Here is an 11,603-nt window from a genome sequence, read left to right as displayed (position 1 = left end):
ATTTTAATTTAGTGAGACCATCTTTATCGACCATATGTATCGAAATTGAATGGACTTCAAGGTTTTATTTTTAAGATGAACATTTATTTTAAAAATACTTTTGTATATTTTATAAAACAAAAACTAGTTTTAAATCAAATTTTGAACTGATTTCTAATTAACTCTTTAATTCATTTTAATTATGTATTATTTTAGATTACTTTTAAAACTAAACTTCATTTTCAAATTGTTCATCTTAAATGTTTTCACCAATCATAATCATCTTATAATTGTGTATGCTTTGTGACTAATCATTTCCCAATTAATTTCAAAGTCATTTGTCATAAATGAAAAAGATAAATATATATAACATTTCATATCGATCGAGTCTACATACATGTTTAATTTCAATGCAAATAGGTTTACATGAAACTTAGATTGTTTTCAATATTTTTTCAAAATCGGGTGGATGTAATAAAGTCACTAATTTGACATTGTTATTTTTGTTTTTCATCCCACTCTGAATATTTAAGAATAATAATATTTTGAAAACTTTCTTTTACAAAAAGAAGTGATATCTTTTGAGTAATTTTAAAATATAGAGAAATGATAAAATAAAAAATTAAGAATCACTTAAAAGATGTTACCTAAAATTATAAAAAAAAAAATTGTTTTATCTACTTACAAATATACTTTAACGTTAAGTTAGTGTTTAGATATAGAAGTCTCAGTCATCTTGTTAAGAAATATAAATAACCTTTTATCTTAGTTTATTTATTTTTATTATTTGAATTTTATCTTTACTTATACAAATGATTAAAGAAGACTCAGGTAATATCTCCTTACTCCTGATTTTTTTTATGCTTAATGTTGCTAATTATATGTTTAGATGATAATCATGCGTAAAAATTGTATTGTTTATAGTCGATCTAAGAGTGTATTAGTGGATTCTGGGCCAAATATATATTGACAAGGTGAAAATGGTCTTGGAGACTACGACGTTACCAATATTATCAATAGTGGAACATGTTTCACATCGTTGTGGAACATTAAATTTTGTATAGTTTGTGTACATGATACATCAACCTATATTCTCCCTTTAGATACAAACTAAATTGATTTTTTAACATCTTAAAACATATTAAAAGTATTTTTAATATATCAAAGTCATAATAATAAAAAGATAGTTAAATTGATTTTGACATATTTCAAAATACAATGTTTTAAAAGAAAGAGAGAAAGTGATCAATTTGTTAACAAAAAAAATTCGTGAACTCAATTACTTAAATCAAACCAATAATTAATACTTAGTTTTGTTATTTTTGTTTATTTTATATTTTTAAAATTATTTGTTTATTTGTAGTATTTTTATTTTACATTCATTCATTTATTTAATTATTATTCTTAAAAAATATTCATAATTTGTTTAATATATTATTTTGAGTACCTTCAACAAATAGAGTATTACACTAAGGCCATGTTCGCATTAGAGTATTTTATGTTCCAGCGTAATTGAACAAATGGATCAGCAGGGATTGAACCTGTTCGTTTTCGATGATATGTGTGCGAGTCTTTGCAGTGATTTGAATGATAGATGAATTTTTTCATCTCGCTCCTGGAGGTAAAATTTGAAGGATGGTCACACCAAATGACCCATTTACCCTTGTCACATTTTATTATTCACGTGTTGCATATACCAATATAGCAGCACCTATGTTGTTCACAATTGCTTGGTAAAATTTATTTCAATACTATGAAAATAAGTAATTTATTTTATTAATTTTTGTAAATTATTTATTTAAAGTGTAGCATTAAATAAAAAATTTAAAAATTGATTAAAACTCATACAAATACAAATTTATACGACTTATTATTTAAAGGGCAAAATGGTAATCCTTTTTTAAATATATTAAAACATTTTTATATTTATCATATCAATCAAATCACTCACTAACTCTCATAAACTTTACTTATAAATTCACTTATAATCACCTCTAAATCCCCTTAAAAAAATAACACATCTTTCACTCTCAAATTCACTCAAACTCATAATCTCCCTCTCCCTCAAACCCATCTACCTAACGCTCTGTTCACTTGAATGGATAACAACTATCAATGGATTTGCGAAGACGGATCGAAAACAAATTTTATGTTATTTTAACATGATTTAAAGGGAAAAGCAGAGACAGATTTGGATGATGAATATCACATTTCATCCCTTCAAATATGCATAGATTTGAATAGATCTATACTACTTTTACTTTTATAACCTTTTTTCGTTACATATATTATATATATTATTATCATTAGTTATATATTATTGTTTTATTATATATAATAATATATATTTATATGTATATATAATTATAATTATTAATAATGTAAAAAAATAAGAATATGTTTAATATAATAATTATATATAATAACAATTATTAATAATATATATAAATAATAATTAAAATGTCATTAAAATTTAATATTTTTAACTTATTTAAAAGTTATTTAATTTTATTTTTATCATAAGGTTAATTAGGTAATTTTAAATTTTATTTATTATATTTATTTTTTTAATCTATCACATCATTCAAATCACTCACTAACTTTCATACAATTTATTTCTAAATCCATCTAGTTTATCCTCTAAATCCACTAAAAAAAATACACATATTCATTCACTCAAATACACACAAATCTATCTTCACACTCTCCTCAAATTCATCCTACCAAAGAAACACACCCTAGGTGAACAAAGCCTAAGGTAGTGTTCGTTTCGGTCAAGTTACTGTTGGCGAGAGGGAGAGAGCGAGTGAATACATTGTTCGCATAAACAGATTTGCTCTAATTTGTGAGTATAGACTGTGCGTAAGAGAGCATATATTCATCTTCACATAATAAGAAGTTTGACACTGATTTACTGTATATGGAGAGTAATATTACAAATTTATTCTCACTTTTTTTAATATTTGATCCAAAGCTGCCTATGCATACAAAGATGTGATGTGGTGCTACTATCTTAACTTTTTTCAAATAAAAATAATATTACTTAAATAAAAATAAATTTAATAATGAAAAATAAATAATTAATAATTTTATTTTTTTATTATATATAATATAAATAATATAAAAAAATAATTATTATTTGTATAATTATAATGATAATAGTAATATTTATATAATTTTAATTTTTTTTTCAATTAATAAATATTTATAATATTTTTATTTATGATAATAATATATGAAAAATTAATTATAACTTATCTAAATATCATTTTATTATACTTTTTAACATCAAGGACAATTAGATCATTCTATATTTTCATCAATTAAATTTAATTTTTTTTTGTGCACATCAGTCAAATCCTTCACAAACTTTCACAAAAATTACTCTCAAATCTATTCTACTATCACCCCCAAATTCATAAAAAAGAACTACATAAATATTACCTTCTAATCAACCCAAATCAATCCTTTCTATCTCCTTCAAATCATCACTCACATAAGAACACACCCTAAGGGTGTGTCTCTTTGGTAGGATGGGTTTGATGGAGAGTGTGAAGATGAATTTGTGTGGATTTGAGTGGATGAATATGTGTGTTATTTTAGTGAATTTAGAGGATAAAGTAAATGGATTTGAAAATAAATTGTATGAAAGTTAGTGAGTGATTTGAATGATGTGATAGATTAAAAAAAATATAATAAATAAAATTTAAAATTACCTAATTAACCTTATGATAAAAATAAAATTAAATAACTTTTAAATAAGTTAAAAGTATTAAATTTTAATGACATTTTAATTATATATATATATATATATTATTAATTATTAATATTATTATTATATATAATCATATATAATTATTATATTATACATATAAATATATATTATTATATATAATAAAATAATAATATATAACTAATAATAATATATATAATATATGTAACGAAAAAAGGTTATAAAAGTAAAAGTATTATAGATCTATTCAAGTCTATGCATAATTGAAGGGATAAAATTTGATATTCATCTTTCAAAACCGTCTATGCTTTTTCCTTTAAATCATGTTAAAAGAACATAATTTTTTTTTCTTCGCAAATCCACTGATAATTGTTATCCATTCAAGTGAACAAAGCATAAATGTAATGTGGATGTGGTTTTATAGGTTATTGTTGTTTCCAAAAAAATATGTCCATACTTATTAAAATAATATGATAAATTTACATGGTAGTTTTTAATTATAAAATTATGTAATTTGTTTATATATATATATATATATATATATATATATATATATATATATATATATATATATATATATATATATATATATATATATATATATGAGAAAAAGTTTAAATTACAGATATAATAACAATCATACAAATATAATTTATAGCACATCTTTCTATTTGACAATTTTTTATTGTAAAAAATTGTTTCACAATTTTATCATGACAAAAGCCAGAAAAATCCCTATACATGTATGTGTATTATTATTGACCTGACTTGTTCCGAATGGTCTGGTATATCATTTGCGAGCTTATTGATTATCCAGCTAAGCATGGATTAAGATATCTGCTAAGAAAAACACAACTTCATTTGCTCTCTATTTTATTGCAGGGGATCTCATCTGCTTTGCTATATACATTGAATGCGTGCCACAGTAGCAAATAAACCATAATGCAAAGTTTATTGCTAATGGATAAAAAAAATCTATATTTATGAGCAATAAATATCTATGTTATTCATAAAAAAAAACTAATACCCAAATGAAAGAATGTCATCAAAGAGAGACTTGATTGGGAATTAAGATGACAAATAAATTCGTCCACCATGGATATTGTTTGAGTCCATCATTATTTTGATGAAAATCCTTGCATTAATTAGGTATAAGTATATGGATTTTTTCAATTGAGTATGGAGATGTAGATGTACATATATGTCTCGTCCCTGTCTCAAATCCGCCCTGTCTCAAATCCGCCATAATACTAATACATGTTGCATTTGAATTATTAAAATACTAATTGTGTTTTAAGTAACCTTATATCAATTTATATATATATATATATATATATATATATATATATATATATATATATATTCTCTATTTTTATTTTTTTTCTTATTATTTTGTTTGTCATAAAGTTCATTATTATCTCCAATGTATTTATTGTATTATCCAAACTTTTATTGTAATTATGTTTAAATGATGTATACCAATAAACATTTTTTATGTCTCAGATTTGAATTTTTTACTATTTTTTGATATTTTTATTTATTGTATATTTTATGTTCATATGAGAATGTTTAACACTATTAGTTTAAGTATTCAATATTATAAAACTTTCATTTATTAGGCAATATAACAAATTTATCTTCTTCATTATTAATTTTTGTTTCATTTGAAGAATTTTTTTATTTCGCTAAAACCATTTTTGTTATATCAATCATCGACTAAGTTGATGTTTGAAAATTTTTCTTAGATCTCGGAAGTATTTTTCATCTCATCACACCCTTAATTATACATTTGTTTTCGTTTGTGCAATTTCATTCAATGATCTCTCAATTTTTCTAAGACACATATTTCATAATTTTTTTAGTATTTTTATTTATTGTTTATTTTTATAAGGTTTAGAATATTAATTATATATTTTTTATGTAAATATTTTTATTTTTTAACTCATTATCATATGTGTAATTTTATCAATATAATTTTATAAATAATTTTATTCAATATAATATAATAATTTAATGTAATTGCTATCAATCTTTTTTTATCATCATCCAACATATATTGAAATTCCAAAGATGAAAAATCTATATTAAAATTTTATTATTATTAGTTTAATATTTTTTTTATGATTTGATGAAGTGATATAATATAATTTTTATTAGTATATAAGAAAAGAGATTTCATTAGAATTTAAAAAATTGAAGTAAATAAATATTTAAAATAATTTTTAATTTGAATATTTATTTTTTTTTCTATTTTTTTTAAATATTATTAAATTTCATCAATTAGGTTTCATTAATGTTTACAAATTTAATAAAATGTTTTGGTTCACATAAAATTTTATTTACTCTAACTTGAAATGTATATAATTATAATATAATTATTTATAAATATTTGATATTGAAGAAACAACACTTCTTTTAATATTGAATATTTAATAATATTATGTTTCTTCTATAATAATTTTTTATTTTATAAAAATTAATTAATTGATACCAAAATATAGTATGAAAGTTGGTATGAATACGATTATGTATATATCTATACTCTTGGCGGGGACGAGGATGAGATAAAAACTTAATAGTCATTAGATTTTGATATAGAAATGATAATGAATTTTTTCTTTAGAGATAAATACGAGATAACCTAGGGTAAAAACTTAATATTCATAAAAGGTGGGAAATTTGATTCCTACAATCTCATTAAGATTTAAATTGAGGATCACATAATCTAGCTATGAAGATTTAATATCTCTTAATTTTGAACATAAATGAATATAGAGATGTGGGAAATTATAGATTCATAATCTTACTCTGGTACGAATACATGAATATGTTTTCTAAATTTCTACATATATGACGCATGCAGCTTTAGCTTTTATGATCCACATGGAAGAGACTTGTTACTCGGATTCTCATGCATGTATGTGGATGTTATTTGAGTCCTTGATTAGTTTGTAGTTTCGTCAGGCTTCATGTTTTAAAGGGGAGGCATATGATCTGCACCTTGATCATGGCTCCGAGAAGATTCAAAATTAAAGGGAAAGGAGGAATGTTTGTCGGATCTGATCTAACATCGTATAAGTGCAAGTACTAAGTACAATGTATCGTTTTTTGTTGCGTGATAACATGAATTGTGTATGGAACGATGAGGGATAAGGACACGTATACGAGAAGGTTTGAAGAGTGATTAATTGAATGAAAAACTAACAGGATTCATGAATCTGAGACTGAGAGGCTATCTATGTTATCCCAACATAGTGATCCAAATGGTCGAGTTTTTGTAGAGAGAAGCAGTGACAAATAATAGTGGTGTAATAGTTTAATGTTGTAGTGAGTAGTAACATGGTTTCCTTTGAAGCAGCAGGTAGTGAATATAATGAAGGCATGAGTTTGTCCACGTTGATTGAGCTGGAAGGAGGCGATTGAAATGGTGAGTGCATTGAATTTGGAAAGTGTGGAAAGTGGGAGGGGAATAATCCAGGGTGGTCTTACTGTGTGTGATGAAAGGTGGTGGTTTAGAGAGAGAGAGAGAGAGTTGGGTGTTGTGAAGAAGAATCATGTGGATGCATGTGCATTGGGTTGGAGAACATGCCCAAAGCAACAAGCAACACACACTTAGGTACACCTGTCTCTCTCCCATTCCCTTGGAACCCTCCTTCCAAATTCTACTGTGGCCCCCACCTTCTAATCCTTAATTCAAACAACCTCAACCTCATCATCATCATATGTATAAATTATGTTCTCTTGGTGTGGTATTCCATACAACACTTGTGTTACAACCATGGGAATTTCTTCACACCCTTCTCTTGTTTCCCTCTCTTTGAAGGATCTGCTTCGGGGAAGTGAAGCAAACAGAAATTCATCGTACGGGTTTTTGAGGAGCAAAGTTGCAGAAGCAAAGAAGGGTGGTAGGAGGCGAAGGAGGGTTTTGATGAAGAGAAGAGGATCAAATGGGATTCGGAGACGCGTGAGAACGTTGAAGACCCTTATACCTAACTCTCATTCTTTGGGGTTGGATCGACTCTTCGCACAAACTGCTAATTACATATTGTCCTTACAAACCAGAGTGAGGGTCATGCAGGTTATGGTTGAGGTATTGACACCCTCTCACGACTGATTCATATTTGTTTGTAAAGACTAATTATAATTCAGATTTTTGTTTTCCCTTCTGGTTTGTAGCTACACAAATATTGGTTTCAGATTTCGTGTTCTCTCTCTCTCTCTCCTGCATCTAGATTTAGATCATTTCATGGTGTAACAATCATATCACTGCCTTATTACAGTCTTTGTTATATATATTTACCTGTATTAATCAATCGCTCAATTGGGACATACCATTTTTTTTTAAGTTATTATGTTTGAAATGATTGTCACTCGATAAGCAATTCCATATAACATGTGATGTGATGCACCACTGAACTTAAACGATCCATCATAACATGCACCTTGAAATCTGAAAATGGAAAATTTGATTTTTAAGAGTCAAAATACACATCTTATAAGTTGCTGTTAATCTGGCTAGAAGAATTACAATAGTGAGTTAGATGCCAAGTCGGAACCCAAAAATTGGTGGATTAGTATTCCAGTACACATGATCATCACTTTTTCATTTCTATCGAACTGAAAATTTTCTTCGTAAACTGAATTTCTGAAAATTACTTTTATTTTATTTATTCGGAATTTAAGTGTGGTGAAACTTGAATATTTTATAAGACAAGATTTATAAATTTATTATTTTAAAATTTTGACTTGGAGATGTAAATTTCTTTTTTAGCTGAACTCTATAATATCAATCTTCTGGTAAGTTTCTTCGAAACACCTATCATCCTTATATAACTTTTTTTATGAAAACTTAATTAAATCCTTTTTAGGTTAAACTCTATTATCTTTGTTGTTGAAACTTCTGGTAAATCTCCGACTTGCGACTTTTTATAAGAACTTAGTTCTCGCAAAAAATTGACGTGAAATATGGTTAAAAGTAGGAGTAAATGATGCAGGTTTTTTTAATGCAGGGATGACCCATGATCTGATCTGTTTCTGCAGCTCATTTCTAAGATTCTCTCTCTCCCCGTGCTTTTAAGAGAAAAGAAAAATATATGCATGTCATTTTTTAGGGGAAAAAGAAAAACTATTTGTGTTGCTAAAAGAAGATAACATTGTATATTACAAATTGAGTAATAAAAACTGTAAGTTAATACAAAAATTTAAAATAGGAACTTGCAGAAAATAATAAGAATTTGGATAAACTTACTTCCTCTAGGCAATTTAGTTTATAAAAACGTGTAACATAAATTATATATGTTATAGAGGTTTCTTTTTCTATAATGAAATATTTATAATAAATAGGATGAACTTAGCTAAATAATTGATTAATAGTTACTTTTGAAAGTTTTGAATTTTAATATTGCAAATTGTTTTGCGGTGTGTTGTAAAATTGTTATTATTATTATTTTTTTTGTATTTGAATTTATCGTTGGGTCCGCAGAGAAGATGAACTCATTCCGTACAATAACCGTTGACTAATGCGCTACTCATTTAGTAAAGTTAGTTATTTTCATCAACCTTTGTTATGAGAAGACATGCATAATGCACCTTTATCCAAAAGGGTAATCACTTCAAGGTTAATTCATATTACGAGACAATTTCTATATATAAGATGCATGCTCAATTATTTTAACCATTAATAAAATTAAACTAAAATCAATTGAACTATTTAAAAAAATATTATTTTTTTTGTAATAAGAATGAAATATATCAATATTTATTATAATTGTATATTCTATATGTTTTAATCATTTTAAATATAATTTAAATTAAAAGATGATAATTGAGAATTTAAATACAAAGTTGATTATAACATCCATGATAATACTATCGTAATAATTTATATAATTACTTCGTATTCATTATTTTATTTTCTTTTTCTATTTTTTTAATCAAGTATCTATTTAAGTTAAGTAATTTATAATTAATTAAGGTCTTTTCAACTGAATATTTTGATAAAAGAATTTAATATATTAAGTACTCAAAATATATATTTTTTATCCAAATGCTTATCGTTATTATCTTTTAGTTGGTTTTCAACTGATAACTTCTTGTTTCTTTGTATACTTTCCTCCAACTTATTAGTCAATTCATTGAAAATATTAAATAAAAACACCAATCGGTACGAGTTAGAAATAGAAAGACAAGGATAATAAATAGTTGACGACAGAATAAACACACAATAATTTACACCAAAATAAATATATTTTAAATTGAATATTTTTTAATAAAACATAATTAAAATTTCTTAAACTTTCAAAAATTAGTAAAGTTTTAATGCATTTACTTTTTTTTTCTCATAATTTACCTTCAATAATATATTGAGGATGATTATTAGTAAAGTTTTTAAATATTGTGGGCAGAAGAATCACCTCTCTCTAAAGTTCCTAGAATGTATTAAAATGTAAGTAAGAAAAAAGCAACAATTGGAGTTAGAAATGTATAATGAGAATAGGTGGGCTAGGTGTTTCAATTGAGGAGATAATGATTTGAACAAGAGAATACTATGTTTGTGAATTCATACAAGAAGAAGTAACAAAAAAAATACTTAAATAAGGAAGTTGATGAGGAATGGACAAAAAATATGAGACATGTTTCACATTGACTAAAGATATGACTATTTTATATTATATAAGTGAAATGCAAATCTCACCTTACAAGTCAGTTTTGTGAGATTGAATTAAATATAATATTAATATGATCTTAGCTCAAAAATAAAAGAGATTTACATCACTTTAAATTTAAAACCTTAATAAATAGATATAATATACATGAATGATACGGTATTAAATATTATATTTTTATACTATGTGAAATTAGATTCACATTTGTATTTTCAATAATCTCTTCTTCAAGGGATTATTATAACCACCTCCCCGTAACTGAGATTAAAAAGTATTTCTTTCTACTTAATTTTATTAATTTTCGTAATCATTACTTCAAAAATATTTTCAAAAATCATAATTTACCAGAACCGTGATTCTCAATATCATGATTTGTGAATTTGAAAAAGTTATCACGAATCAAACGTCTCCTTAATACATTTTAATGTCTTTTATATCACTTGGCACAATAAATTTCCTCAATATTATTAATACATAAAATTAAACTCTTCACTTTTTTTAATTGCTTTTAAAAAAAGTAATTTTGGTTAATAATATAAAAAAGCTAACATCGAAATTAACCTATTGTATAAATAGTCTTTTTGGGAACAAAAATGTTTAAAACTTTAATGTTGAATTAATTAATTTCTACTTTTAAATCTGTCTTTTCAAATTAGCTTTTTATACTTATTAATTTATCATTTTAAAAAGTTCAAAATTAACATTGATTAACTTTTGTATCGATGACATTCTTATCATAATATTCTCTATCTTAATAAACATTAAATGTAAAGATAGAATAAACACTAGAGAAAATAGAAGTAAGAGAGGTAGCAATGAAGAGAAAAATTAGCAACAAATTAATTAATTTATAGATTTTAAAATGGCATATATCTCCCATAATATTGTAGGTGTGAATTGAGTTGTGACAATGGCTGACCATTATTTTGAGATCAGGGATCAGTGTTGCAATTTATGGCAGCCACACGCAAGTACGTGATGGATGGCTGATATTGAAAAATTCTATTTTCACAACAAACACACGACACATTAACTTAAGCACAACCGAAATAACATCATCATAATCTTATTCTTAACTATGTTCCTTTCGGAATCATGACTATGATTTCATATCCTCCATCTAAACAAAAATAATTATAGCCTTGACAATTGTTACATGCATAGCACTGAGAAAAAAAGTTAAATAAAGGGTGGCAAAGGCCATTCAACTCTGATCAATAATAACA

Source organism: Vigna unguiculata, chromosome 7, assembly GCF_004118075.2.
Source record: "Vigna unguiculata cultivar IT97K-499-35 chromosome 7, ASM411807v1, whole genome shotgun sequence".
In the NCBI taxonomy this organism is placed as follows: Eukaryota; Viridiplantae; Streptophyta; class Magnoliopsida; order Fabales; family Fabaceae; genus Vigna; species Vigna unguiculata.
Note: the sequence above shows the minus strand (reverse complement) of the source record.